This window comes from Lissotriton helveticus, chromosome 6 (assembly GCF_964261635.1).
Source record: "Lissotriton helveticus chromosome 6, aLisHel1.1, whole genome shotgun sequence".
In the NCBI taxonomy this organism is placed as follows: Eukaryota; Metazoa; Chordata; class Amphibia; order Caudata; family Salamandridae; genus Lissotriton; species Lissotriton helveticus.
Genome location: NC_136067.1, coordinates 647,579,164 through 647,602,585, shown reverse-complemented (window position 1 = coordinate 647,602,585; position 23,422 = coordinate 647,579,164). Strand labels below are relative to the sequence as shown.

The 23,422-nt window shown below is 47.2% G+C and overlaps 1 long non-coding RNA gene and 1 pseudogene across 1 annotated transcript in view; both read right to left on the bottom strand.

Moving 5' to 3' along the window:
* The window catches only part of LOC144762826 (uncharacterized), a 253,799-nt gene that overhangs the window by 42,179 nt on the left and 188,198 nt on the right, over window positions 1-23,422 (bottom strand). The window lies entirely within an intron of this gene.
* On the bottom strand, window positions 20,853-20,992 carry LOC144764682 (5.8S ribosomal RNA; annotated as a pseudogene).

The following is a 23,422-nucleotide window of genomic DNA, read 5'->3' as shown; positions in this document are numbered from 1 at the left end:
ACTTTCCTGTAATAGTTATAATAAATCTGACTATTAATAATGGTTGGATTTATCGTAACCATTATTTTGATACTTTGAATATGTCTAGCTCGGTCGAATCAAAGGTTAAACTTTAGTACTTTTTTTAAAGCCTTCTCATGTTAGTCTATGGGGCTAGCCATACTACAATAGGGGACAACTTCTTTGGCTGTTTTTCCTTACGAGGGCATAAAAAACATATTTCATATAGTCACTTCTTTTTATAACAATACACCCTACTCTTGGGGCACCTAGGACAAACCTTAGACGTGACTTTAATGAAATAAAAAGGTTGCTTTGGACTTTGGAAGTACTTTTAATTCCAAAATAGAATTTAGATATAGTTTTATCATTGGAGGGCACCGCGGCCATAATGGTGAAATTGCAAAATTGCAGCGGGCTTCAAGGCCATTGACGCGCGCTTTCACGGCCTAGGTGCTAGCTTGGACACTGCATAGCTGACTGGAGCAGCACGAGGCCCGCATGGATATTGCTGAAAGGTGCACTTCTGATCTAGAGGATGCACAATTGCAATGGCCAATTGCCTGGATCATAAAGAGCACCTCCTGAAAATGATGGCGGCAAAGGCAGAGGATCTGGAGGCACGGTTACACAGCAACAATCTCCGGATAGCCGGTGTTGCCGAGACAACCAACACCTGGCCTATGGAGGCATACGTGGAACAATTGCTGGCTGAACTGTTTGGCAGAGACTGTTTTTCTGCCACATTTGCTGTGGAACGAGCTCACAGGTTTTTGGCCCCCAGATCGGCCCCTGGTGCTCCCCCTTCGCCTTATCATAGCGCGTCTGCTCAACTATCGTGATTGGGATGTCGCCCTGCGCAAGGCCAGTGATGTAGGAAACCTGCAGTTTCAGGGGATGTCACTGTCCCTTTACCCTGACTTTATGCCTGAAGTACAGGAGGCATGGCGCAAGTTCCAAGATATCATACGCATACATGTCATGACACAGTAGCCATTTAGTTTGAACAGAACACTTGCTCTTTGTGTAACACTGCTACACAGGACTTGGACCAAGCTTTGGAGTGAAGTTAAATAAAGTTTTTGGGCCTGTGTATTGATTTGGTGAATGAGCTTTTACATTCCTGTTTCCTCTTCCGTGGCTCCCTTCTTTTTCTTGGCAGGGCTGGACCTCTTTGGCCTTGTTGTTGCACACAACGTTAATATTTTTTATTTGGCTCTCTTGAGGTTTCTCTTGGTAGGGATCCTTGTGTGTAGGTATTATTTTATTGGCCTTGCATGTCCTTGTTCCAGGCGGGGATTCTGATCTGGGCTCTTCCCTACCCTATGCTTAAATTCAGCAAGTCACCGCGTCTGATCTGAGGTCGTAGTCGGAAAATATGCCAAAGCGTCAGGGGAAGGCCAGGCCTGGCGTCCCGGCAGCACGTGCCCTCTTTCCCCAAATCGGATCAGGAGGGGGTTCACCCTCCCTGGGAAGCTGGCCACAGAGCTGGGTGCCTAAAGCACGTGCGTGCGGACAGCCAGTGGCACACAACAGACAGCCAAACATGGTACCCAGCCAGGCGCCCGTTGACGGGCCCGGTGCGGGCCGGTCACCAGGCCCTCCAGGCAAGCCAGCAGTGTACCTCCGCGACAGGAACCGGTGAGGGACCCTGCCACGGGCGATGGGGGGGTCTGACCTTGTGGTGGGACAAAGGGAAGCGGAGCTAACCCTGCAACGGCCTCAACCTCGTCCCGGGGAAGCCCCGGGGCGATTGACGATCGAGCGACCCTCATACAGGCGCCAGGGCAGCAAGGTGTTGTAGTGTAGTTCGTATATTCCCAATAGGCTCTGCGCATTGGAATAATATATCCTTTAGATGTGACATAGGACTTATGCCTGCCAGGTCTCTATCGAATATATTAAACTTAATTGTGAAACTTTTTTGAATTCACAAGAAGGGATTTAGTTTCTGACAACCGCATAAACATGACAACTTTGCTTTCCCAAGATAAAACTGATCTTCAGAGTTGTGGACACAATAGATAGATATTTTACTCAGTCATTCGTGCATGCTTCGTTTCACCAGAGGTGCAGAGAAATAGAGAGACGGGCGTTGTCAATAAAAGGATTTATTGAACAGTCTTCTTTCTCAAGCAGAAGAAATTAACTGCTACAATCGTGATACTAGTTGCAAAGTATAATGCATACAGTAAGAAGAGTATTATAAAATAATACTGTAAAAGCATTGTATAGTTCCTAGACCATAAATAAATACATACATAAATAACAAAGGCTAAAAAGTACTCAACTGGTGCTTCTAAAATACGTCTACCCCGATGTACCTAACCTAAGTCTAGTACGAGGGAAGAAGTAAGTGTGGCGTAGCATAAGTTTTGTATTCTTTTGCCAAGAATCTATCCAAGATTTCTCTTAGGGTCTAATCAGCTCCTTACCTTGGTTTAGAATGAAGGAGGTCAGTCTCAGGACTCGATTTTCCAACAACCCGCAAGTGTGGCTGGGAAACACTGGAGCTGGATTTCTCGGCCAGAGAAAAGACAGTGTCTCTCTCAGTGCGTCTGCTGGAGGGTCGGCTTCCTTTGGCACTTGCTGTAGCAGGATGCGTCGGGCAAGTAGAAAGTCGGACTGCTCCAAACCACTGTGTGTTTGCTATGGCAAACGTGGGCATATTTATACCTTGAAGGTGCCGAGTTTGACGTAAAGGTGCACATAATAACGACATCAAAGAGTCTCAGTTCTTTGAAAACTCCATGAGTTCTTGGACAAATCAATATTCAAGCAAGGGGAAGTCCCTAGCCGCTGAAGCCGAGTTTTACAAGAAATCATTGTGGATTTTCGGAACTAGTGGAAGTAGCCATGCCGTATTTGGACTGCATGAGCTATGTCTAAATATGGTTATGATTTCTATGCCTATATAAGGATATGCAGCTAGATTCATGAAGCAAAATTGCGATCGCAATAGCTGCGAATTAGCTATTGCGATCGCAATTCCAAAGAAAGGGATTCATGATAGTAAAATATCCAAAATAGAGAATTCGCAACATAAATTTTGCGAGTCCGCATATAAATTCGCAGAATCCGGGAACAAGCCCATTTGCGATTCGGAAATAGCGAAAAACCATTGAATTTGCGAATTTTTATGCGAATTCGCAAACTCATCGCAATCGGCATTCATGAAAAATCGCATTTAGCGAAAAACCCGAAAATCGCTATTTGCGACGCGCAATTTAAGGAGAAGCCGAACCAGGTGGTAACCAGTAAAAAAAAATATATATATATTCAAAAAAACGTTAGCAAATTACAAACAGGTGCAGGCCTGACCAAACACACTTAAGGACATGCAGCTGGAGCCTGAGGACTCTCACAATGCCAGGACTCTACATGGTGGTCAGGCGGCGAAGGCTACAGCGAGCAGCACGGAACAGACGTAGGATCCAGGAGCGGATATTCCGTGTGCGGGTCACCCTTCTGGGCCAAACTAGGGAGCAAATTTACGCAAAGTGCCGCCTAAATGGGGCAATGATCATCAAGCTGATCCAGGACCTAGACCCCCTGATGCAGCACCCAACAAAGAGGACCAATGCCGTTCCCACCCATGTGCAGGTATTGTGCAGCCTGCACCTACTGGCCTCCGGAAGCTTCCAGGGGATAGTCGCTGTTGCAGGGGGGATATCCCAGCCCACCATGTCCCGCTGCCTAAGGAGTTTCCTGGAGGCCATGCGGACCCGGCTACACCACTACATCTCTTTCCCCACCAGCCAACAGGATTTGAATGACACCAAGCTGCAATTTTACAATGTAGCCCAATTTCCACATATATTAGGATGCATTGACTGTACCCACATCCACATCTGCCCACCAGCACAAACGGAATACATGTATCGCAACCGCAAGTCATACTACTCCCTCAATATCCAGATGGTGTGCAATGCAAAGACAATAATCACGGACATAGTGGCACAGTACCCGGGGAGCACACATGACTCCTTCATATTCCGGCACAGTGGCATTCACACACGACTGGCCAGGGGAGACTTTGGTGAAGGACACCTACTGGGTAAGTACACATGCCCCACAATATGACACTGTGATAATGTAGTAGCGCCGCACAGGCACTCACCCTCTGCTCCTATCATTCAGGTGACAGCGGCTACGCTCTCCGTGAGTACCTCCTCACACCATACCTCAACCCTGCAGCACCACAGCAACGGCGTTACAATGCAGCACACATACGCACAAGAAATTGCATTGAGAGGACATTTGGCCTTTTGAAAAGCAGATTCCGCATACTGCACAAGACTGGTGGGGCCATCAAATACGAGCCGGAGGTCTGCTGCCGCATCGTGGCCATGTGTGCAATCCTCCACAACATTGCAACCAAGCGCAGGATACCTGTTGACATCTCTGGCAGTGAGTCTGAAGGGGACAACCGACCACCTGCACATGTGCGTCACGCACACGGCGAGAATCCTGCAGAAGGACACATGCGGCGCAACCAAATCTGCATGAACTATTTCTAGTGCACCCACTCCCCACACCCATTACCTTACTCATGCATTACAACATTAATAATGACATGAGTCAGATTAAGTTAGTCAGAATTTTAGTAATTGTTACAGCACAATAAACTTGGCATTCTGCTAACTGGTACATGAATGACATATTGCGTCATATGTCTGTCCTTCAGGAGGGCATGCTTGTAGCAGCAGCATGGCCCCTCGTGTCAATGATAATGTTCAATGCCGCCTCCGGGCAGATGCTCCCAGCCTCCTTTCCCCATCGTCCTCCTGATTAGGCCGTGAGACAGCAGAGGGCCTGCTGCTGCGGCGGGGTGCTACCACCGGAGGAATGGACTGGCTGCAATGGCTGGATGTAGTCTCACTTGTGTCATCAGCCCCCCCCCCTGGCCATGGTCGGCAGCCTGCATGCCCTGGACTGCAGTAGACACATGCTCCAGAGCTCTCGCGACGTCCTGGCAGCACTGGACCATTTGGACCTGCATTGCCAAGGAGCGTCGCGAGAGCTGGGAGGTAGCGTTCCCTATAATGTAGTTCGACTGCCTGTACGCTGACAGGCGGGTCAGCAGTTGGCGGTGTCTGCGGCAAATGAGATCCCGCTGCCTGTTAATGGCCTGTGTGTTGGCCTCCATAGCAGCTGTCATCCGCTCCATGCGCTCAGACATTACTGCAACATTTCGGGCGGTCTTGTCCAGTTGCAGGTGGATGGCCCCGAGATGACGTGCCTGTGTCTGATGCACATGTAGCATCCTGCGCTCGATGTATAGCCCACCTGCTTGGACATTTTGTCCCCCACCAGCATGGGAATTGTTTGTGCGCTGACCCCTCACCAGTCCGCTGCACTGGCTCCTCACAGCCGCAGGGCGGCGGGTTGGTTGGCGAACTGGAGCTGGTGTTGCATGTCCCACTGGGGACTGTGTGACAGGCAGTGCTACTGCAGCGCGTGCTGACACAGGGGTGGCACTGGCCACAGGGGCAGGTGGTGTGATGAGCGCTGGTGCGGCAGCTTGCACAGATGGTCCGGGCTGTGGGGAGAGATTTGTGTCTCCCTCTGTGTCCTCCGTGATGTCCATGACCAGGCCATCGCTGTCTGTGCTTGGGACTTCTACGCCACCTGTGATGACGTTGATTAGTGACATGTTTCTTACACATTTAGGCTTCCTACATGCATGCAGACTACCATTCCCTGAGTCGCTGCAGGATTGACTCTCACTAAACATGTCTGGCTTAATGGGGCAAGATGGTAATTGTGGTCAGACTACATGTCCCACAATGCAATAGTGCTTTAGTGGTGTGCTTTGGCTGCATGACTGGGGTTTGATATGGGAGGCTCTGGAGTCATGGACATTGTTTGGGGAAAGGGGGTCGCAGACGCATGGCACTTACCTGGTGTGTCTTGGGTGGGTCGGGAGGAGTCAAGCTGTGTCACACCCACGCATGCCTGTGGATTTATTGTGTCCTGCATTCGGTCCTCCAGTGGTGTATTCGGTGGGACAGTGGGCTCCCCTCCACCTGTCACCACACACTCCCCCAGCCTCTCCGCTATCTTCTCCTTTGACCTCCCTCTGAGGTCATACCAGCGTTTTTTAAGTTCGTCCACCGAGCGCTGGGTCTCCCCCACAGAGTTAACTTTAGCACGGATGCGCAACCATAGCCGCCTTTTTTCGGCCTCGGGCACCCTCCTCGAATCTTTCCCAAACAGCCGATTGTAGTCCTTGCAGACTCCTTCTATTAAAAATTCTAGCTCTTGCTCAGAAAATTTGATTTTTCTTTTCCTCCCACTAGCAGATCCAGCTGCGGCTTCCTCAGACATGCTTGCCACTGGGGTGTCTCCTGCACAACTCCTGTAGGCACACTGGAGGGGACCTCTGATGGTGATGCTTCCTGTTCAGGCTCTTACTGCTGAATGAGGGTGGAACCTGCCTACTTCCTGGTTGTGATGTCATCACTGTGCTCAAGATGCGACTTCCCGTTTTTGCGATCTCGCACTTAGCGAGATCACAATTTGCGATATCGCTAATTGCGAAATCGCAATTTCTGAAAGGGTATCGGCCGATTATGCGAATATTTACCGATTTTCGGGGACTTGCAATCGGCGATTGCGGCCGATTGCGAATCGCTTTTTTTTCGCAAATATTCATGAATGCCAATCTGCGATTTCTTAATTGCGATTCGCATTTTCTCGCAATTTAGGAATCGCAGATTGGGACATTGATGAATCTAGCTGATGGTGATTTATACCTATATAAGGACATGATTCGGGAAAATTACACTAGGGTCCTAAAATGCTATAAAACACCCACTCCACTTTATTATGTTCAACATTACTAAGTCTCAGCACTAAAAACATATCTAAAGCATGTGTTTACAATCCCACCCAAAAATACAAAAAAATGCATTTGAAATGGTTGTACACGAATAAGTGAGCATTTATACTGAACGCATTTGAAAAGCAATGATTTAATTTCAATCATGTAGCCTGTTGTTAGTATTGCTAACGGAATGAATCATAAAAATTACATATATGAAATGGCTCTAAATACAGAAAAAAAGTTGAGACCATCCCATAGCACAATATATAAACTGTTTTGGTTTCTTGATAAGGTCAATATTGTTTCTAGGAAGTGTTCAAAGAATTCTTGTTCTCTAAGAATAGTTCTACTTTAAGCAGATTGTTTTGTGCCAAAGTTCATCGTTTTTAGAAAAAAGTCAAATCAAATCATAGAAAAATAGAGTTCCAGAGTTAGAATTTTTTGTTTTGAAAAAGTGAAGGTCGAATTTCAGAGTTGAAAGAACGCTGTGTGCTAACTTCAAAAGTTATTCTCAGTGTCAGGAGAAAACATTAAATCGTCTAGGCTGGCAAAGAAATCGTCTACCACAGTAGATGAACCACTTCATTAAGTAGATCAATCGTACACAGATGAGAAGCATCGCCGTCAGCGTCAGCCTCGTTAGCAATGTTCGCAGTAGATGGTACCTGTGTGCCTGATGGTTCACGTATCTCACCCTCAGCTGGAATTGCCGGTGAGATCTCAATGAATGCCGTCATCAGGATTGGTAGCCGTTGGGGGAACACAATGCATGAGCCGTTACCGGACCCAGCAAAGCGCCAACATCCGTTGGCAGTGCTGATGGAAGTGTCAGACGGATATCCAACACGCATTCCTCTCCACAAAGCAGGCATCGTAGAACAGGTAAGATGCAATCTTGCCAGATTGGCCTGAATGACAGGAACCACGTGGTATTCAGATCTCTCAAACGAGCCAAGCCAAGAATCTGTGTTATGCGTTCACTATACTGCACTGACCCTTTTACCCAGTCCTGAGGCAAAATAGCCGGGAGCTGGAGGTACTCTGGTAAATAACTAGCACTGTGATTTTAAAACTTGCTTCTTTTAACAAACGGTAATAATTGCACTTTGATTTTTAAAAAAACTGCATTTTACTCTGCCTATTGCTCACTCACCCTTGTTTGTATTGACGTGCTCCTGATACCAATTCCTCAGCGCACAGCCGATCTGAAGGCTGGTCGCGCTTCTTGCAAACAGCGGCCGCCATCAGCAGAGGCGTGCGCGCTGGCCACGCCCATTCAGGCCACGCCCACTCAAGCCACGCCCCCTGACAGCGCTATAAATTCTCCGCTTTAGCTAGCGCTACACTGACCCTTTTACCCAGTCCTGAGGCAAAATAGCCGGGAGCTGGAGGTACTCTGGTAAATAACTAGCACTGTGATTTTAAAACTTGCTTCTTTTAACAAACGGTAATAATTGCACTTTGATTTTAAAAAAACTGCATTTTACTCTGCCTATTGCTCACTCACCCTTGTTTGTATTGACGTGCTCCTGATACCAATTCCTCAGCGCACAGCCGATCTGAAGGCTGGTCGCGCTTCTTGCAAACAGCGGCCGCCATCAGCAGAGGCGTGCGCGCTGGCCACGCCCATTCAGGCCACGCCCACTCAAGCCACGCCCCCTGACAGCGCTATAAATTCTCCGCTTTAGCTAGCGCTACACTGACCCTTTTACCCAGTCCTGAGGCAAAATAGCCGGGAGCTGGAGGTACTCTGGTAAATAACTAGCACTGTGATTTTAAAACTTGCTTCTTTTAACAAACGGTAATTATTGCACTTGGATTTTAAAAAAACTGCATTTTACTCTGCCTATTGCTCACTCACCCTTGTTTGTATTGACGTGCTCCTGATACCAATTCCTCAGCGCACAGCCGATCTGAAGGCTGGTCGCGCTTCTTGCAAACAGCGGCCGCCATCAGCAGAGGCGTGCGCGCTGGCCACGCCCATTCAGGCCACGCCCACTTCCACCTCCTATAAATATGTGCATGCACCGGAAGCGCAGCGGACGAGCGCAGCGGGAGCGCCGTTTGCGCGCCGAAGGCGCACCTAAGGCAAGCCCGTCTGCGCCCGTCCGCGCCAGACCGAGCCCAGAGCCCAAACCTCTGGCCGGCCCCAAAACCCCCCGTATCAAATACTCCCAGGAAACTCTGCACCAACTCAGAGTACCTTTGAACACTAGATGCATCGGACCGATCAGCCCGGAAGACGAGCATCTTAGGTGTCCGAACTGCGCCTTCAGGTTTACACCCTCTCACTCTCCCGAACCAGCTTGTCTGGAGATGGCCCTGCTGAACTGCAGGTCACTCCCAAAGCACCAGACAGAAATTAACTTATTATTAACAGACTCGGACATTGACGTTCTGTTCTTAACAGAAACCTGGCTAACTACGAGCTCCAACCCGGATATTGTCCAAGCTCTACCTCCCGGGTACCTCATTAAAACTCTCAACAGACCGACGGGCACCGGAGGGGGAATTGCGATTATCTATCGAGATAGCCTTGTCTGTCAGTTTAAAGACAGCCCCATCCTAGATAGTGAAAATGTTTTTTTTTCTTTACATCTGCCGCCATCCACCACACTATCAGGGGTCCTAATCTACCGCCCCCCTGGTCACGTAGGGCGCTTCATAAACTCACTTATGGATGCCATCTCCTCTCTGGCCTGTGTGACTCCCAATTTTACAATCCTCGGCGACTTAAATCTCCACTTCGATGATCAAGACAATAAACCCGCCGCAGATTTAAAAACCGACTTAATTTCCCTTAACCTACAACTTCTCAGTAACGATCCCACTCATACGAAAGGACATTTACTGGATCCCGTCTTCTCTAATCTTTCCAAACTCTCTGCTCAAACTCCCCTGCCCCTTCCCTGGTCAGACCACTTCCTGGTTCCTTTTAAACTCCAACTTCCAGGGAAGATGGTGGATATTTCTCGTCCACAGGCCCCGTCACGCCCATGGAAAAAACTAGATATAATTCTTTGGGAACGCTCTCTGTCCTCCACTGCTCCTACAGTAGACCCAGATCCGTCTAAAGCCGAAATCCAGCTTCATAAATGGATTAGCGACTCCCTTAATACAGTCCTGCCACTCAAAATCCTTCCTTCCTCTAGGAAATCCTCCAAATTACCGTGGTTCACCGACGAATTACGCGAACTAAGGAAGAAAGGCAAAAGGCTAGAGCGCCAGTGGAGAAAGACCTGGAACCCGGAAGACAGAAGTGAATACAAAATCCATATCAGGCTCTATAAAAACGCTCTTAAATCAGCCCAGGCCTCCTATTTCGAAGAGCAAATAGCCTCGGCGGCAAATTCCGCAAAAGAGACCTATAGGATTGTTAAACACCTTACCAAAATTCAGGACCCACCGTCACCACCAGATCTTGACGGAGCAAAATGTAATCAGATGGCCGAATTCTTCTCGCAAAAAATTGAAAAAATCCTGACTTCCCTCCCGCCTACTACGGTCACTTTAGGAAGCCCTAACCATTTCCCCCGCCAAGACACCCCAAGGCTATCCTCCTTCCCTCAAATCACCAGCGAAACGTTTCTTAACGTTCTACACAAAGTCAAAAGCGGCGCTCCATCAGATCCAGCCCCGATCAGTAAACTAAAGTTAGTCGCCTCCACCATAGCCCCCCCTCTCACCAACCTGATCAACGCCTCCTTCAGAAACGGCTCAGTCCCGGCAAACTGGAAAAAAAACATAGTCAAGGCTCTCATAAAAAAAACGCATCTAGACCCAACAGACCCATCTAACTTCAGACCGATCTCACTGCTACCGGCCATTAGTAAAATCGCCGAGCGCATTGCAAATCAACATCTCTCTGAGTTCCTAGAAACCAACCATCTTCTCCGCCAGTCCCAGACAGGCTTTAGACCAGGACAAGGGACCGACACCGCACTGTTAGCCGTAGTCGAAGAAGCCAGAGGCATATTGGACGTAGGAGGATCAGTGGCAGTGATCCTCCTCGACCTGAGTGCCGCCTTCGACACGGTGGACCACGCAACCCTTGTTCACCGTCTTGGGCTGTTAGGAGTGGAGGACTCCGCATTAGCCTGGATCTCATCCTTCCTTGAAGACAGGTCGTTTCAAGTTTCAGATGGGCAATCCACCTCCAAGGCTCATGCACTCAAGTGTGGGGTGCCCCAGGGATCCTCCCTGAGCCCCACACTTTTCAATGTGTACATGGAACCACTTGAGGACGTTGTCAAGCCTTTTGGCATTAAATCAATAATGTATGCCGACGACACCCAGCTCAACGTCTCCCTCAACCAGTCCGACAACGCCCTCCCCAATCTATCCAGTTGTCTTGAGAAGGTACACCAGTGGATGTGTGACTCCCGATTAAAATTGAATAGGGAGAAATCAGAGATACTCCTCCTGGGAAACCCTAAGAAAATCCCCACTCCCCTCCCCTGGCCACCATGCATGGGAACCCCGCCATCCCCTAAGCCCGAAGAAAAGAGCCTTGGGATATGGCTGGACCAGGAGCTCAGTTTTAGGACTCAAGCTAGGAAAACCGCGGGAACCTGCTTCGGCCTTATAAAGATGGCACGAAAAATTCTACATCTACTCCCCCTCCATTCCAGGAAGCTCCTAATGCAGGGGCTGGTAAACTCCAGATTGGATTACGGTAATGTCCTCTATCTGGGGGCCCCAGCCTCTGCAGTCCACAGACTTCAATGTGCACAAAATGCGGCCGCCAGAATCCTCACAGGAACTGCCGCAAGGAGCTCGGCCAAACCAGCCCTTAGAAGCTTGCACTGGCTACCAGTAAAAGAACGGGTCAACTTTAAATCCCTGTGCATAGCCCACAGAATTATGCACAACGAAGGACCTCCCATCCTTAGGCCACTTGTAACAAAACAACAGTCGAGTAGACAATTAAGATCAAACACCCTTTCCCTTGCAAACGTTCCAAGAATCAGGAAGTCCAGAACAGGCGGTCGCCTGTTCTCGTACAATGCCCCCAGACTATGGAATGCCCTTCCTCTCTCCCTGAGGCAAGAACACAATCACCTCAGGTTCAGGAAACAACTAAAGACTCTACTCTTCCCCTGAGCCCTCCATCCTGTCTCCTCACCCCACAGGACAGTGGTCACTAGCGCTGGGATGCCCTAGGGTAGCTATGCGCTCTATAAAACCCAAAATCAATCAATCAATCATTGCTAGAAGAGCGTTCTCTATGGTAATCTGGGTATCGCTGGTGACCGGACTTGCCATAATGGAGCAGGAGGAATAAAAATAGCATCGCTGCTACGAGTCCCAAGATGAGAGGCAGGCCGCCGAACACAGAGTGCACGAAGTTAGGAAAAATGCCTAGGACTGCTTCAAAGGGTGCTAACAGACCCGAAAAAATCGTCTTAAATACATGTACAATACCACTGGTATCAGACATGTTTAAGATACGACCTAACATTTCTGCAAAATGTATGGGGCAGTTTGTTGGTAATAAGGCATGTATCGCCGCAAAGGACCTTGCAACTTGCAGATCATACGTCTCTCTGGACGAGGTCAGTGGCACAGTTTTTAGTAAAAGAATGGCATTTATTCTGCTTAAAGTATCAATTCGTATAGAAGAGATGTTCAGTGAAGGCCTGAGTGGCGACTCCTCGTCTGTTTTAGTTTTTGGAAACAATACATGCATACAGCAAGTAACCCTGGCTGACACACTAACGAGATAGGCTATTCCTGGCATCATTCCACAACAGCTGTAATCATTCAGCATTATGTAGCTCCCATTGGAAAGCTGCCTAAAAATTGGATCTATCACTGCTGCTGGGGAACCCTGCAGTTGTTTGAAGAACCATCACAGGCTCCATTTAAATTAATGCCTTGACATAGAAGTGTACCGCTTAATGTTGTTTTGCAATTTTTACCACTAAGAAATACCTCCTTTTCCCCACTCCAACATTTGTGTGTGCATAGTAAATCCCAGGTCGGCTTTATGTATTCTTTACCCAACCTTTCACACAGGTCTGCTGGAATGTGTTTTAAGCAATATTGAAACTGAAAAATCGTCACTGGTATCGTGATGGTGCTATGTATTATCCATTCAATGGCTGGTGTCTCAGAAACGATTAATGGTAATCTTTCCAGTTTTTCTATTTTCAGCAGCGTATAGTCTACTCCCCTCTGTGCCAAAGAGGTTTGTTTATCTGTAAGGTTAAATCCAGTAAACAATGACGTGGTGTTGATTAGACGCCAAGGCACATAGCCTGAACGAAGGTTTTGTAACGTCCAGTCTAGCAGAATTATAGAACGCAATTGAGACTGGCAATGTTGTAACATTAGCAAGTCCTGTTCCATTATGTCTATGGCAGAGGATACAATGCTGTCCAAAGAATAAATTCCGGAGGACAGAGTTGTTAACCCATTGTCAAATACATTTCTCGTATTCGTTCTGCAGTTTCCATTTGCGTGACTTTTCATGCTTCATTGTAAGCAGCGTAAATACCGGCGTATATGAAACGTTGATGACGTAGTTTACGAGGTCCTTGTAAGAAGTCTCTTGAATCAATGCCATCTTTAAGTAAAGTTAAGTGTTGTTTTATTTCTGGGAGTGTGGATTTTTGTAGCCACTCAAGGCACAGTTTTCCTACACTGTAAGTTGTTATTATCCCTGGATGTTGTCTCTAGACATATCTTGGATCTGGTCTAGTTACTGTAAACCCTCGTGTCTTGTTCAGGAATCTATCTTGACAGTTATTCATGTCTGTGGGCCAGATTAACCATTTTTTCCAATCAGGATTAGTTCTGTTTTGTTTTAAAATTTAATTTACTTCTACCTCCTCATCTGTAGTTCTATTACTAACAGTTGTGGGCATAGGTATGGAGGGTTTGTTTAAATCGTTTATCTTAGCCAGGCAAAGACAAGATGCCTGTTCAACAGTTTCATTTAAGAACATTATTTGTTCTGGGATGATGCAGACTCTGAATAAAGCTTCTAAACCTTGTACCTGCCAGTCTTTTGTGCCCCAGACAGTTTTTGTCTCAATGTTGTCTTTCCAAAAGTCAAAACCTAATGTGGACAATTGAGCATAAAAGGCCGCAGAATAAATTTGCTTAGTATTAGTTAACATACTTTTCATGCCTGTCCTATTAACATTTTTAAAGTAAAATGTTTCTGGATTTGTGACATTAAAACCTGAGAAGTATGGAAATTTTACATAAAACGTTTTTGAGCTCCCCTTTGGTGGCGTTGGACAATGTTCCCATTGATTATACGTTAAAACATTTCTAGGGTTTGCAGATTTGTGCAAATAATGATGACCAAAATGATTAAAACAATACATTTCTTCATAATTTGATGAACCATCTAAGTATTCATGTTTTGCAAATGTTGCTGACATTTCTAAGTCTGCCATCATGTTATTAACAGTTTCAAAGTCACAATTATCAGAAAATGTACTCGGTGACACAAAATCACTCAAGGAAACCTTAAATTGGTGTGGAATCTTCAGCAGCTCGATAGGGCCATAAATGTCATAATCAATTCTATCCCATGCTATACCACCAGGTAGAGGAACAGCTGTGATGTTTACTGATGTCAGGTCTCTTTGTTCACGATGAGATGATTTGTGTGGCTTCAGGTGCAAGTTGATGTTCTTACCTGTGTCCATTTTACTATATTTTCCATCTATCAGCTTTCCCAAACTTAAAACAAGAATGAGCCATAGTAAGAGAAAACGTACACCTAACACAATCAAAAATTCAACCCATGGTGAAACCAGATATGTATTTGCAAGCTAGTAAAAAAGTTCTGTTACTTGTTCCTTGAAAGTGTTGTTTTTTGGCGTTGTTTTAGGCTCACTGGGATCCTCAGAAAAGGTATCAAAGTTGATGAAATAGCCAGAGGTAGTTCTGTCAAATGTTGGTATTCCATCCGGATTATTTGAAATCGCTGGAGCTGCTTGTTCCCTTGACATTTTAGTATAGTCAGATGATACATCATTGTAGACTGGAGTTTCTTGGCGAACTGTTATTTGGGTTTCAAGAGGCACAAGTTCCATGGCTTTATTGCATAGTCCTTCTTTTCTCACTGCAGATTCTTCAAAGGTGATGAGTCTTTCAGTTTGAACCTCTTGGACGGTAGCAAGATTTGGTCACCTGCTACATCTTTAGAGTCCACTCGGACTACTACTTATTATCGGCCACATGGTGTGGTTTTTCCAGGTGAGTTGATAGGGACCGGTTCTCATTTCTTCCAGCAAGGGGCATCAGTAACACTGTTCTTGATCCGTTGACTGCTATTACAGGTACTGGTTTTCTGTAAGAAGGCCCAAATTCCTTCTTATCCGCTATTTTCTCTCTGACCAGATCCCCAATTTTTGGAATCCAGACAGGTCTTGCTGGGACAGGTGTTTTTTCTTCAGTGGTCGTTGGCTTTTGTATTGTGTTGCTTAGACTTCTTGTTTCATTTAAGTCCTGCAAAACAGCCAAACGGTCTTTGATATCAAAGGGTTTTTGTTCTACCACTGAAGTATGATGATCGAGGTCTTCGACCATCATTCTAGGATGAAGAAGGATTTCATATGGAGTGATTCCACCCAGAGAATTTCTTGGCAGCTTATTAAGACTACGTTGGGCGTTTGACCCACCCGTCACCCGAACCGAATAACCTGGCTGTTATAGATTGCTTTATGTCACGTTTTTTTTCTTTCCACAACCGAATTTCCCTCCGGATGGAATGGACTTGAGTACCGCAATGCAATGCCCAAGCGGGCAATGGACTCCTTGTAAGCCCGAGAGCTGAAAGCAGGACCCTGGTCAGATTGTAGCGTGCCGATTGTGTATGTGCCGATAAAGACTCGCAAATCTTTTATAACAGTTTGGCTGTCAGCCAAGCGCTGAGGCCACATCCAAATGTGGATAGTCTAATGCTATCTAACAATGGTGTCTGTACTAGGCTGGCTGCACTGTAGTCAGGAATCTGGTGGCGCTCCAAGCTGGGATCTCTGTAACAGACATCGCAAGTAATTCCAAATTTGTAAATGTGGGCGCTCATCATTGGCCACCAGTACATCTCTTGTAATTCTAGTAGAGATTTGGAGATCCCTTGATGTATCATACCCTCTCCAATATGTGCTGCTTGAATCAAAGCACCTCTCCGATTCCTGTTTGGGATTGCCCTATCCCCCACTCCAAGGATTCGAGCAAAAGGAACGGAGTTTGCATCAATTATGTATGTATATTCGAGTGGATAGTTTAGAGGTAACGTTGCTCCGCTGCTTTTGCTTGTGGCATGGACAGCTAGCATTGTTTCGCCGTCTATTTTTGGTTTTGAACGAGTGATTGCAGCTACGGAAGCAGTTTGTACAGCCGCTTTGCGGCTTCACCAGCCAATGAATTCCCTGCAACGTGAACGCCATCACGCTGATGACTCAGTGTATGGATCATGTGAGTCTTCTGTAGTTCTTTCTGTAAAAGAACTACTTGTTCCCAAAGCATTTTATGCTTGATTGTGCCACCTTTTTGCGTCTTTGAAACCATTTTGAACCCAATTATGCAAGTATTCATTGTAAGACTGGACGCAGTAATACGAATCACACACTACGAGTGTGGGTAATTCGCGATCGGTATTTTCAAGCGCCATCTTGAAAGCTTGGAGTTCAGCTCGCTGAGCTGTACAATCTCCGAGAGATTGCGTTTTTGTGACCAAAGGTCTGAATTTACCATCGCGCCAGCGACCTTTAGCAATCGCGCACGCAGCACTGTAAGCTTGTTTTTCCCCAATCGCGGTTGTGCTGGTCCGTCTGTATAAATTATACATCTGTAATGTTCTAGAGGCAGAATCTCAGTGGGCAGAGGACATTCTTGTTCGTATTGGAGAAACTCTTGAGTCTTCAAGTAGGGGTCAAAAACGTATTCAACTTCTGTTGCAGCAAGATAATTAACCCATTGTATCCATCTTGGATGTAAAGCTTTTGCATTTGGAATGCTTGCCTTCGTCACTGCCTTTAAGGGCGGTACAGGAGTAACGACTTTTATGCATTTACCCTGTGCGAGGGCTCTCTCTTTTGCTACTGCAGTTTGAACCGCTGTCAGAATTTTTTCTGTTGAAGTGAATTTCATTTCATTTCGGCTTGTGTGTACAAGTGTGATTTGTAAGCTATAGGTACCTTTTCACCTTCATTAAAGGTTAGGTACGTGAATACGCATCTCCCTGGGATGATTCAGATTACAAGGTTGCGTTCATTTACACATGTCTGTAAATGGGCTGTTGCTAACATGTCTGTTTGCACTGAACGCAAATTTCTGTGTGTTTTTTAGTCCAATTAGTAGGTTTGAAATCAGGTTTGATTAATTCGTAGAGAGGTTTAACCCTTTCTGCGTAATTTAGAATGTAATTTCTTCCAAAATTCAGGAATCCTAGAACTGACTGTAAGTTTTTCAGCGTTTTTGGAGGTTAGAGCAGCGCGCATTTCTCTAAAAAGTTTGCTGCCAGGCTTTTGCCTTCACTTGAAAGTTCGCATCCCAAGAATAGGACGTTGAGATGGCTAATTCTTGATTTTTTAAAGTTGAATTTATACCCTTCAGAGGCGAATCAAAGTATTATGGTGTTCACCCTGGTCAAGTGCCTGTCCAAGTCGTCATCTGTAAGATAGATGTCATCGACATAAGATAATGCCTCATCATCATACGTTTGCAGTAATTCTGTTACTCTGGCTGAAAATAACCCAGGACTGTTCTTGAATCCCTGTGGGAGACGAAAAAAGTGACCCTATGTCCCCATAATTGAGAAAGCGGTCAAGTAACTGCTTTCAGGTGCGATATTTTGACAGAAGAAACCGTTTTAAATATCTAATGTGGTTTTATATTTTTTGCGCACGATGTTATTAATCAGTGCTGCACTATGTGCATTTTGTACTGCAAAGGTTTTGCAACAAGAATTTAAATGTCTGTAGTCCAAAACTAGACGATAAGTATTGTCTGGTTTGGAGACAGGAAACAAAGGATTGTTCATGGACGAGGTGCATGTTTCAATCACCCCTTGGTATTCAAGTTGATCTAGGATCTCACTGACCTGTTTTTTAGATTCTTGTTTAACCGGATACTGCTTCTGAGCAGTTGGTTGATTTTTTTAACTGGATATTATGATGAGGAGAATCCTCATCCCATCCCACATGATTTTTATATAATGCTGGAGCCTGGGCCACAGTCCATTTTCTGGCATAGGTGTATTTTTTATGAATAGGAATATGATTTGAGAAGGCTGGAATAATGATTTCTTCGCCATGTGGGCACTCCCTGACAAATTCAGGTGGCCAGCCTTTTTCAGCCAGAAGAATGTCATAACCCTTAGATAGTTTTTCCCAAAAGAGTGCTTTTATTTTCCTAGTTATGTCCCCCTCTATTCGGAATATTACTTCATGTAAGACATGCTACCTTCTTTTTGCTGAATTGAGTTTTCTTATTTTTCGGAACGTGTTTATCGTCTTTGGACTTCACGCGTTCTTCCTTGTGTTCTGATCATCCTCTTCTTTCGGATTTCTGCTAGGAAGTCTGAAAGGTACGAGAGGAACGTGTATCAGTATCTTGATATCTATCAGGTTTTCTCAAATTTTCCTTGTTTCTGAGGTTATACCTCTTTTCAGAGGGCTCCTTTTGAGGAGACCCTCCTCTTGATAGAGAACGCTTCTCTTTAGGAAGTGTCCGTCTAGTATTTTCCCACTTCTTTTTAGGAGTAGTGAGATTGTTTTTAATAAAAACTTTTTCAGGATTTTCTGTTAGTTCGGGCTTTACTGGTTTCCCTCCCAAACTATCTCTTCCTAGTTCTTCATAGGGTTTTTTATTATTCTGGCCAGTTCATATGGTTGCTCAGTTACATCAAGTTCTTTTAGTTTTTGGTGGGTTGCCACAGATGCTGCTTCACCTTTAATATTTGCTAGTATTATAGCTGAGACCTGTTTGAAATCTTTCAGTAACTTCATACCGAGATTTAGAGCAGGCTCTGCCCCGTATTCATTTTGAATCTGTTTCAGGACGTCTGGTATTACCGCCATAGACGGTACACCATGAGTTTTTGTGTAGATTGCAGCAAAGACTGTACCCCAAGTGTCACAGTCCTCCAGGTGTGGTGCGATCCCCATTGGTAAACAGATTGTTAGAATCATGTGTTTCTCATGAGGTGTACTATCGGGAAATATTGCCTCGATCTGAGTAATTTTTTCAGCTAACCAGAATGGAATTTGTTCCCTTTTTGTGGGTAATTTACCAATGACTGATTGTATGGTCTGTGGTGTAATGTTGTTTGTGTTCCCTTGATGAAGGGTTTGTTGTGGAATTCTGATAGTTGGTTGGACCGTTAGAGTCCGCATGACATATTGAACCAAGTGTCTGTGTATTTTAATTAATTGTTTTAGCTGAGCCAACAGTTCTAGACCTGTCATTTGTTCTACGGCAGGATGTGGTGTATAGCTGGCTAGTACCGGCCATGTTGGTCCTAGTCTACCTTGTGAACCAAGCCTGGTAATGTGATTTTGATGTTGTAGGGCGCCTTTAAACCAGGGCTGATGCTCTTGGTAAGTTAGTGGAACTTCAACGTCCTCGAAAGGAGCGTATTCCGCTGGTTGTTCCTCTATCTTATAGAAGTGGAACACATGTTGTTGGATTTGCTTGTGGAAAGATAATCCATGAATAGAATACCTCTGTCTGCCGATATTCATGTGCCTCTATGACAAATATAACCCTACTACCTCTCGGTGATAGGCCATTTTCTATGAGCTTTATAGCTATTGTTTTCCTTACGTTTTCCGGGATGATTATAGCATCCGAGTCATCTTGTTGGAGACCTGTAACGTCTGAACCCGGTCTGGTATTATTTCCTGCGGGTCCAACATTTTGTTGAAAGTCTTGCAGAGCAAGTTTCAATGAAACAAAGATAAGGTGCACAATATTTTGGAACATTTTATCCTTCAACGTTGAATAAAACAAAAAACGAATACATAGGATTTTTCGTCCTACTTAGTTATGGCGGATATTTTATCCTTTAACCCACTCCAGATGTCTATTGGAGTATGTTACGGGAAAACAGGGGTCTCTGTGAAAAGCACAACTGAGTTACTCTAGTATCTAGCGTTAAATTAGTGCCTTACCAAACGTTGGGCACCATGTAGTGTAGTTCCTTTATTCCCAATAGGCTCTGCGCATTAGAATAATATATCCTATAGATGTGACGTAGGACTTATGTCTACTAGGTCTCTATCGAATATATTAAACTTAATTGTGAGTGCCAGCTAGCTCAGAAGTCACTAAAAACTTTCTCAAATTCACAAGAAGGGATTAAGTTTCTGACAACCGCATAAACATGACAACTTTGTTTCCCCAAGATTAAACTGATCTTCAGAGTCGTGGAAACAATAGATAGATATTTTGCTCAGTCATTCGTGCATGCTTCGTTTCACCAGGGGTGCAGAGAAATAGAGAGACTGGCGTTGTCAATAAAAGTATTTATTGAACAGTCTTCTTTCTCAAGCAGAAGAAATGAACTGCTACAATCGCGATACTGGTTGCGAAGTATAATGCGTACAGTAAGAAGAGTATTATAAAATAATACTGTAAAAGTATTGTATGGTTCCTAGACCATAAATAAACACATAAATAAATAACAAAGGCTAAAAAGTACTCAACTGGTGCTTCTAAAATAGGTCTACACCGATGTACCTAACCTAAGTCTAGTACGAGGGAAGAAGTAAGTGTGGCGTAGCATAAGTTTTGTATTCTTTTGCCAAGAATCTATCCAAGATTTCTCTTAGGATCTAATCAGCTCTGTACCTTGTTTACAATGAAAGAGGTCAGTCTCAGAACTCGATTTCCCAAAAGCCGAGTTTTCCAAGAAATCGTTGAGGATTTTCAGAACTAGTGGAAGTAGCCATGCTGTTTTTGGACTGCATGAGATATGTCTAAATATGGTTATGATTTCTATGTCTATACAAGGATATGGTGATTTATACCTATATAAGGATATGAATCGGGAAAATTACACTAGGGTCCTAAAATGCTATACAACAGTGTGTTTGAAAGTGTCGATGATCAGTGTGTCCTGCAATTCACACTAATTCTCGCAGCTAGCTTAGTTCTTCATCGACACACGAGCCGAGTGATCCACCGCCAAGAGTCACAGGCACCTTTTCAAAAACATTCACCCACTTGCTGGTGCAGGAGAGACGGGAGGAAGGTGACGCCTATCCCTCCACCACCCACGTGGCGAGACGGCCCGGGTGCGCCCCGTTCAAGGCTTTCCCTCTGGGAGTCAGACTGCACCATTTGGAGAAAAAAAGCGTTACCAGGCACTCGGCCCCGGAGTCCCCCCCCCATCCACCCGCGAGTGAAAATGAGGCTCCCAGAGCGACGGGAGCAGGCAGCCCCAACAGCACGGGTCCCTCCTGGAGTAACCAGGATGGCCCGCACAAGTCTTCAAACCACTCGGCCAGGCCACACTGGACCGGGTTGAACCGGGTACCTGGCAACGAGGGAGGGTCGCCCCACCTGCACGCCCCACCTGCGATCGGCCCGAGGTTATCTAGAGTCACCAAAGCAGCCGGGCGAGACCAGATTGGTTTTGGTCTGATAAATGCACGCATACCGGGAGGTCAGCGCTCGTCAGCATGTATTAGCTCTAGAATTACCACAGTTATCCAAGTAACAGATGGAGCGATCAACGGAATCATAACTGATTTAATGAGCCATTCGCAGTTTCATTGTACCGGCCGTGTGTACTTACATGTGCATGGCTTAATCTTCGACACAAGCATATGCTACTGGCAGGATCAACCAGGTAGCCGCACCTGATGACTGGGTGGGTTCGGGAGTCGTGTGCCTGTCTCCCCGACCGTCAACCTGTGCACACCCCTCCCTCTTGGGAGCCTGCTAGGGAAAGGAGCCTGCCTGCCTGGGCGGGAGGGCTTGCTGGAGGGGTGGAGAGGTGCAGTCGCACGAGCACCAGTGGGCCCCCACATCTCCCCCAGATTGGAGAGGAGGGCCGAGGCGCAGCCTGAGCGAGACGCTGGGGTGCCGAATCCTGAGCTGCTGCGGAAATGCACTGGTCAGAAAGGGTTGACGGAGTGGCACGCGGGGCCTATGGACCTGCCGGGCGGCAGTGTCCGAGGGCCTGGCACCACCCAACCCCTTCTGCTCGGGTCGCACCACTGGGGGGCACAAGGTGCCGGGGCCACTCGGCCTTCGCTCTGTTGGGAAGGGTGAAGGTCTCCCGACAGGCGGCAGGCCCTCGAGTCAGATTGTCCATGCGGGGTTGAAGCTCTTTGCTTGAAACAGCCGAGGCTGGCCAAACAGTCCATCCCTAAATGGACCAAATGTACCCAATCAATCGGAGTACAACCCTGGCGGGCTGCCCTGCATGGGAGGATGCCAGCTTCGCGTCCCCGCTTGTTCCCGGGGCGAGCAGGCTCTGAGGAAAGGCCCATCAGGAAGGAGCTGAAAGGCAGGCGCGGACCCGGGCCCCTGTGGGCCCGGGTCCTGCCTTCCGCTGTCTCAGAATTGCTGGACATCACAGAGGTCTGACTGGCCCTCTCTCTAGTAATACGGAGTAAAACTACCCCACTTTCTTGTAATCCGTGCACCCATCTCAGGCCTTTGGCATAGCAGCAGGCCAAGGGGTGGGGCCCAGGACTGGAGAACCCGACCTGGTGCCCGGTGGGGCCCCTAGACCCAGCCGGGGCTCCCGGGACCAGAGGCACAGGGGAAGCCTCCCCGTGCCCCTGTCCCAGGAACCCTGCCACGCGGCAGGCCAGAGGATGGAGCCCGGGGTGGAAAAGGGGCCCCGGACGGAGCTCCTGACCCAGCCAAGTGAGGGGGGCTCCCAGGCACGATGGAACCCCGGCTGGCAAAGCAGCAGACTGGGGGACAGTCTGGCTGGAGCACCTGACCCGGGGCACAGTCTGGCCCCTGGACCAAACTGGGGTTCCCGGGCCCAGAGGTACAGGGGAAGCCTCCCCGGGCACCCTGCCATGCAGCAGGCCCAAAGACAGTTCTTGGGGTGGGGAGCTCCTGAAACCACCCAAACGAGGGGGGACACCGGGCACGACGGAACCCTGTCTTGTGTCTTTGGCATAGCGGCAGGTTAGGGGACGGGACCCAGGGCTAGAGCACCCGACCCAGGGCCCGACAGGCCCCTGGACCCAGCCGGGGCTCACAGGCCAAGAGGCACAGGGGAAGCCTCCCTGGGCCCAAGGGACCCCGTCCCGGGCGCCCTGCCACGCGGCAGGCCTGAGGACAGAGCCCAGGATGGGGAGGCCGCCCTCCCCAGGGCCCTCAGGGGGCCCCGGCTTGAGCTCCAATAGCCAGCCAAGCAGGAGGAGGCTCCCCTGGCATGATGGAACTACGTCTTGGGCCATTGGCAGAGCGTCAGGCCTGGGGACGGGGCCCAGGGCTGGAGCACCTGACCCAACCGGGGTTCCCGGGCCCAGAGGCACAGGGGAAGCCTTCCCGGGCCCGTGGGACACCAACAGGAGGTCTCAGGCTGGCACCCGCAGGGGAGGCATACTGAAGGTCTGCGTCTGGGGTGCCCTGACATGCGGCAGGCCCGAGGAC